The sequence below is a fragment of the Rhinopithecus bieti genome, unplaced genomic scaffold (assembly GCF_001698545.2).
Source record: "Rhinopithecus bieti isolate Rb0 unplaced genomic scaffold, ASM169854v2 scaffold_7605, whole genome shotgun sequence".
In the NCBI taxonomy this organism is placed as follows: Eukaryota; Metazoa; Chordata; class Mammalia; order Primates; family Cercopithecidae; genus Rhinopithecus; species Rhinopithecus bieti.
Genome location: NW_016805506.1, coordinates 1,656,553 through 1,663,791, shown reverse-complemented (window position 1 = coordinate 1,663,791; position 7,239 = coordinate 1,656,553).

The window sequence follows — 7,239 nt, the reverse complement described above, 5'->3', positions numbered from 1 at the left end:
ATGGAGGAATTCAAGATATCCCCCTTGCTGTTCTCCTGATAGTGAGTGAGTTCTCATGAGATCCAGTTGTCTGAAAGTGTGTAGCACTTCTGCCTTCGTGCTTTCTCTCTTTCTCTCCTGTCATGTGAAGATGTGCTTGCTTCCTCTTCACCTTCTACCATGATTGTAAGTTTCCAAAGCCTCCCTAGCCATGCCTCCTGTAAAGCCTGTGGAACTGTGAGTCAATTAAATTTCTTTTCTTTGTAAACTACCTGGTCTAAGGTAGTTCTTTACAGCAGTGTGAGAACAAACTAATACTCTTGCCCTTTCACCATTAGAGGATGCAGCCCAAAGGCATAGGCTATGTTGTCACCATGCTCTTGGACTTCCAGGCCTCCATTACCATAAACCAGAAAAACTTCCATTATTTAGAATTACCCAGTCTGTGGTATATGGTTATAGCAGAAGAAAATGGACTAGGACAGTGGCTATGGAGCCAACTTGAACTTCATCGTTGTAAAGAATGAGAGTACAAATTTTGGTAGAAAGCTAGCACTTTCTGCCATAGGAAGTGATGACAAAATGAGGTAGCATTATAATATAAACCTAATATAAAAGCCTAATGTAAACACCCGTAATCATTGAGACATGAACACTCGATATAAGTCTGACAGTTAGGTTTTATATGGGCAGAAGAATGTGGAAAATCTTTAGTAGTACAGCTCAATATGCATAATAAGGTTAAATGATTTAGAGAGATGATCAGGCTGTTTATATATGCTAATTGTGGGTGTCCATGAACAGATCTTAAACTCTCAGGGAGCCCGAACAACTGTAGCTTATAGTAGACAATCAGTGCTGATGATGCCGCATCGTTTCCAGTTGCACTTTTTTTTTTTAAAACACTTTTGTCATCTGCAAAAGAAGAGAAACTCACGTGTTGCCTGATTTTATAGTTAGGTAATCAGTATGGCTATTACTCACATCACACTCATTACTGGGGATAAAAATATTTAAAATCACTTAAGTTAGATTCCAAGGAGAGCACCTCGATCAAAGGGTAGTGAGAGATAGTCACACATTATTATTGGAAGGCACACAATAGCCACCTCCGGTTAGAGGCAGGAGGATTGAAGAGACTACCTCCATGAGACACACTTTAAATCAATAAACAGGGATGTGGGCTTGATATAATGAAAACATAGGGAGTTCTTCCAATAAATCTTAGAAACATGATGAGATAAGCACAGAGAGAGGAGAGCAGCTCCATACACTGCAGTGGTAACAGTTATTGTTATTTCTTGTTTATTTCCAGAGAAGAAATGTTTTTGGAAACTGCTAGATAAATTTTAATTATTAGCGAAAGTAATAAAAATATTTATAAGAAATCAACTAGAAAGTAAATGAAGGAGCACACCAATGAATTAGCATTTAATTACCAAATATTGCTAGAGACAGATAAATGCAGGGCATCCGCTGTACAAGCAAACAGGGAAAGAGCCCTAGGACTTGAGTGTAAACTCTTCCAGGGATGGGTATTAGATACAGGGGGTTAATTTGGAATTTGCTCCCTCCAATAACTAGGGGGAAAATTCTGCTTGTGTTAATTTTCAGGCAAATAAATATCTTTACACCTCAGTGTCAAAGCTGCACTCAAGGTAATTTATCAGCTAGAACTGCCTTTATCTCACAGGGACGTTTTGTTAATGTTTAAGAATCTTCTAATCACTTACTCCATGACTCTGGTTAAGTGACTTGCTCTCATTGAGTCTCTGGGCTATTGTGCTACAAAATGAATATAGAGAAGGTAGTGTAGGAAATGAAGGTGGGAATTGACTTGGTTACTTTCAAATATATCAAGACCCTAATAATTTTAGCCTATATTACCTTCAATCATGGATGTTTCAAATTGAGTAAGTGAATTGGTTCTTAAAGGCAGGTTGAAAGAGCTGGTCCAACCCTGTTATGGAAGCTATCTGGGTTATCATGGGCATTTCAGATGCTGATGACTTGGGGAATTCAGTTACCACTGGTATACAGTTGAGTTTTCCTGGGGCTATCTCTGAGAAGGGGATATTTGTTTTTACAGCATTATAACAGTTAATAACTACAGCTCCAGTATCAGCCAGACTCTTTTAAAATTTGGTACCACGATTTTTTTATTTGAGTGTCTTTGGGTAAGATATTAACCTCTTCATGACTCAGTTTACTCATGCTTAAAATGAGATATTAGTGCTGCTTATAGGAATTTTGTGGGGATTTCAAGAAATGACTACTTAAAATGTTAGTGCATTGTTAGTCCTTAATAAGCACTAAGTAAACACCTTTTGTGATCATTTCAATTCTCATTGAGAGTGATGGTCATCTGCAGATAACACAGCATAGAGACGAGGAGTTCACATTTAGAAAATAAGTGTCAATCTCAGGATTCTTTTTTGTAAGCCTTAATAGGGCCCCTGTATATACACTTTTCACTGGTGTCTTCCCAGCTCACTGTAACTCTACTTTCTTTGGAAACAGGTGCGTGCTTCACCCACGGGACTGGGCCACTAGTATCCATGTTTATAGAGTTCTGCTCAAGATCTCAGCACTTATTTGTCTATAGGATAACAATTAGACTCATGATGAGACAATTCAGTCTTTTGTCATTGGAATTTGGAGTTAGGACTAGTAATCCCTTTATGATTGTTCTCACAACATGAAAATTTGGGACCTGGGCTGTGGCCATGTTTTTAAACATTCCAGCAAAAGAGCTAAAAAGTTGTTGGTCTAGATACAAAAATTCAAACAGAAATGTAGTGATGAAATAAGGAGAAATAATCCTGGAGCCTTTCTAGGTTCTGCTTCAAACCCAGTGATTTCTAAATCTGTATGTTTATTAGAATCACTTGGGTATCCTCTAAAATCTCTAAAACCCAGATTGCATTATAGACTAATGAAATCACAAATTTTCAGGATGGGACAGAGATATCCGTATTTAAAATCTCTCTGAAAATTTCAATACACAGATATGTTTGGAATCCTTGTTCTAGTCCTTCCTAAGAGTCTATCTATAGAACTACCCATAAGTTACAAAATCCATTCATATGTCTTTATAATAATATAAGCTGGGATTTAAGAATTATGTGCATTTACAAGACTAGGTACTAAATAGAGATGAAATTGTACAAACGAGGATACTAGATGGGGATTTAACCATTCATTCTTTATGCATACATTATTATTATAAAAAAAAATCTAGAGTTGTATTCAAAGACATATAAAACATTCAAATATAGTATTTATAATGGATGAACAACAAATGAGGATAAACATTAGACTCCTGTAAACCACACATCTGGTAATGATGTTCCAACATTTTTTCCCTTAAGTTTCGTGGTAGCCAAATAGAGAATGGCAACCAGTTTAGTCACCCAGTTGAATTTACATGTGAAAAAAGTAAACTACATAGAAATATAAATGTTCTTTTTTTCTTGGGGGTGTGTATTTGGGAGAAGAAATTCAAGCAATTCCCTAAACCTACTCATTCATAAATGCCTGCCACATTAAATGTCTTCTAAACCCTAGGACTCACTCATAAGGTCAATACAGAGAGAATTCAAGATATATTCTTTGTTGTTTTAGCTGAGTACCCAACCACCTAGTCAATTCCAGCTCTTTTAAAGTTTCTTGGGTATTCAGTTAACTGTCTCTGCTTTAGAACCTCTGTGGACTTTTGAAATACATGATGAAAACACTAGACATTCAAGTGTCTAGTACATATATATATTTATATATGATAAATATATATAGCACAGAATATAGTATATATATATATATATAATACTATAGTATATGTATATAGCATACTGTATAGCATATATAGTATGGTACATATCTATACTATTTACATATACTGTATATATACACTATACACACACTATATATATTCTATATTCTATGTGAATGAATATATATACTATATTTGTTTTTAATAAAAATGAGTTAAAATGATTTATGAAAAAAGACCCAGCGTATTGCCAGGAATATAATAAATTTTCCGCAAATATAACCTGCAGGTGAGAATAAAGACGGGGGTATAAGAGTAGTGAAGATACTCTGAAAACTTTCTAAGACAGCATTCTCCATGTCTGATGCAGATTACATCAATATTGCCTGGAGGGTTCAAATATATATGTATTTGGAGAACATTTATTATATTCCTGGCACTATACTGGGTCCTTTTTCATAAATCATTGTAACTCATTTTATTAAAACCTTTACATTTAGTATTATTTTCCCCATTTTCAAGAAAGGGAACTAAAGCTCAGGGATCTTGAAACTAAAATGAGTGTTTCAAGGTCACAAAATATATGGCAGTTATAAATAAAATAAGACACGTTTTCTATTTAAAGAAAAGATGAGATTTGATTGTGTAGGAATTTTCTAGCACAGAGTTGTGAATAACACCGAATAATATAAGTGTGTAGGAATTTTTCTAGCACAGAGTTGTGAATAACACCGAATAATATAAGTCAATAGCTCATGCCTCAGTTTATTTATTGTCAAATTAGAGATGGCACTGGTTTTAAACAAAGTTAGAAGGCTTCAGGGAAACATGTCTTCCAGGTGCAAAATAAGATTAACATGACAAGAAGCCTAACAAATTGATCAAACTACTGGTTAGATACCCAGAGTTCTCTCAAAACATCATCTTGCAGCACTAAATGCCAATCAATGAGGATTAAGTGGATTGAATTTTCCTTGGAGAAACATGAGTTTTTAAAATGAAAAGGAAAAAGTCTTGGATTAATAGCTACTAAGGGTTTTGCAGACACAATGCTAAAGAAACCAGTCATTTGATAAACTTACTTTTGAAAAGAAAAGCTTTAAGTTCAGAATCATGAAAATATTAAGTATAAAGTCTAGGAGGAACTTAATATGTGAAACATACTGATCACTAAAAAAAAATCCACAGTGTATCCAGGATACATTGTAGCAAAAATTAATTAGATTATTTCCCTAAAATTTTTAATATGTAGAAAGCTCTCTAAGGAGGATAGAAAGAAAATACATACACAAACATATAGATACACAAAATTCTGGTGGGAGAGGGAAAACCCCATTTTATTAAAATTCAAGGTTAGTATGTTGTACTCGGTCACTCTCAGGACATTAAATTTAGAAAGTTGGACCCCACAAGGGCAACGTTAAGTCAATTGATGAGGCCAATCGAATTACACCAATATAGCCTTTGATTTATCTTTATCACACAGTGCCTGACCAAAGGCTTTACAAGTTATTATCAAGTATTGAGAGGGCCTGTATGCCCCCTTGGGAAACACCTAACATGAACCAATAAAAGCAGTTCCAGCTAACAGAGATGCAGTGTGATAAAATCAAACAGATACTAGATGAGGCCATTTAATGTAGTACTTGTACCTGTTGCTGCATCTACTCTGGCTCCTTAGTTTGGAGTCCCATTTTTCTCTGCCACTTCCTGACCTGAAATGTTGACTTCTCCTCCTTTTGAAATGATAGCTTCAACCTGCCACTATCAACACCTGGCTTTTCTGATCATGGTCTGCAGCTTCCATCTAAATGTTTCTTTCTGGTCCTGACCCTGAGTGTCCCCACTTTAATTTTAATTAGGTATTATTCTCAATAACAGATTAAGATACTCTGTTAAGATACTCCAGATTAAGATCAATCTGCAAAATATACATATATTGTTTTTTACTTTTCAGGGCTCTTAGGTGGGAGAGAGGTACCCTGGGAATACCAACCTGAGTTAGGTTAGCATATTTTCTGTGCTCATGAAACTTACAGCTATAAGAAAGATAGACAATCAGACACTCCTTCTATGAATGTATTAAGCAATCTGGTAAGAACAGTACAAAAAATTGCCCTGAACATGCTCCATGGGAGTCAGGCGAGGACTGTTGAGGGAGGTGAAGTTGAGTCTATGAGTAGAGCAAATAGGGAGTTAGAGACAACAGAAATAAGTATTCAAGTAGTGAAAGCAGCACATATTCAGGCCTGGAGATAAAGAAGAATTAGTGTCTTAAAGGTGGAGAAGAAAACTCTGAGTGACTTGGGAAAAGATTCAATCAGAGATGTGGCTGAGAAGGATGCTCGAGGTGTGGGCAGGCGGGAGATCTGAAAGAGCCTTGAAATCCATGAAAGGAAGTTAGACTTGATTCCGTGTGCAAGAAGGGCGCATTAAAGGGTTTTTAGTGGATCAAGTAAGATGGTGAGACAACTCATTTGAAAATGTATTCTTATGGTATACAAGAATAAAAGGCTTTCTTTCTTCCCATCCTGCAATTGGCAATATTAAAACGAATCCAAACAAGTATCGTTGTTGGAAAGGCTGGTCTCCACTGAGGGCTGGCCCACTGGGTCTCCTACTTGGGTACCATTGGAGAACAGTGGATCTGGACCCAGTACACCTTTTACATCATCATCCTGGTGACAAGACTGGGAAAACCAAGTCAGTGGTATCTCTGAACAATAATAATCCCCAAGTGAGATATGCCATCCCTTACCTAAGCAAGCAAGAAAAGACTGAGATAGGAACCAAAAAACAGACATTTTATATAGCATGCCAAAGACTGCTGAGGGTAAGTAAAAATCTAAGAAATGTCATCCATCATCCATCCAGACAATTGTCTGCTCTGACAGTTTATGCAGGGAGCAAGGACATATTGCTGGAGAGCTTGGCAGAAGGGGGAGCATTCTGTGCCTCTGTGTCCTTAAAGGTGAGCTTTAGACTGGGAACATCATTCAATTTCTCTTCTGCAAGGGTCTATTCATGTAATAGTCATACAAGAGTTTTCTTAACTGATTTTCATTTTAAATTTACATTTAAAATAGTATGAATACTAGCATAAAGTAGTCCAGTAGATTTCAAACTAGAATTTATAGATCTTGTGCTTCAGGGAATGTGCTTTAGTGCCAGGTCCCTACAACCTGCTTCAGCAAGAACAATTGCATTATTTCAGTTTACATATTGAGATTAATATATTTCATGAAATAAACATATCCACTGTTTGGAAAAAATCCTAGAAAAAAATTTTGCTTAGTGAAAGAGAACCAGGAGCTTTGAGATTGATGAGCTGGTTGATCTTTGGCATATCCCTTCTTTCTGAGCCATCTCCTCAGCAAAACATTGAGGAGCCAAAGTAGATAAACTTTATGGTTTCTTTTAGATTAAATATTTTGACATATATATCAAAATTTGAGATATATAAATTAAAATTATATTTACATATATGTAAA